This window comes from Alligator sinensis, unplaced genomic scaffold, assembly GCF_000455745.1.
Source record: "Alligator sinensis unplaced genomic scaffold, ASM45574v1 scaffold337_1, whole genome shotgun sequence".
NCBI lineage: Eukaryota > Metazoa > Chordata > Crocodylia > Alligatoridae > Alligator > Alligator sinensis.
The window spans coordinates 3,647,823-3,648,578 of NW_005841927.1; positions in this window are offsets into that span (position 1 = coordinate 3,647,823).

Consider the following 756-nt stretch of genomic DNA (forward strand, 5'->3'; position numbering starts at 1 on the left):
AGAGCGAGCGAGCAGTCAGTTGTGTGCTAGGCCCGGCAGGCGGGGGGAGACGCTTCATGTGCCAGCTTTATACTTTGCCCACCTTGATGTATTCCCACGCTTTCTGCGCGAGCTTTGCCCACCTTTATGCACGTCCACGTTTTTATTCACGAGCTTTGCCCGCCTTGGTGCGTGTCCAAGCTTTAGTTGCGGGCATTGTCCAACTTCAGCTGCGGGCACGACCTGTCTTAGCGGGATCGAGTCGGCAGCTTATTTGCCCGTCGAAGGTTCGGCGTCTCGGTGTCGCCGTTATTGTCGGAGGGGGTTTCGTAGCAGCCTTCGACTCCCCGAAGGGGGTTAAGAGAGGATGGAGCTGGGCTCGGTGGCAGACGACAGGACGAGGAGCCATGGGCTCACGGTGCAGCAAGGGAGGTTGAGGTTGGATGTTAGGAAGTGTTTTCTCACGAGGAGGGTGGTGAAGCGCTGGAGCAGGCCACCCAGAGAGGGGACGGACTCTCTATCCTTGGAGGGGTTTAAGACCCGGCTAGACAAGTCTTGGCCGGGATGATGTAGTTGGGGCCGGCCCTGCTTTGAGCAGGGGGTTAGACGGGATGTGACCTCCTGCGGTCCCTCCCAACCTCGTTTTCTACGATCCTGTCACCGGACGTGCATGCGAGCACCTGCAGAACCGGGTGACTTGTTTTTTGACACACAACGTGCGGGTGGTAGATTAGACCAGATATCTCTCTCAGCAAGCATCCTGACTGATAGTGACCA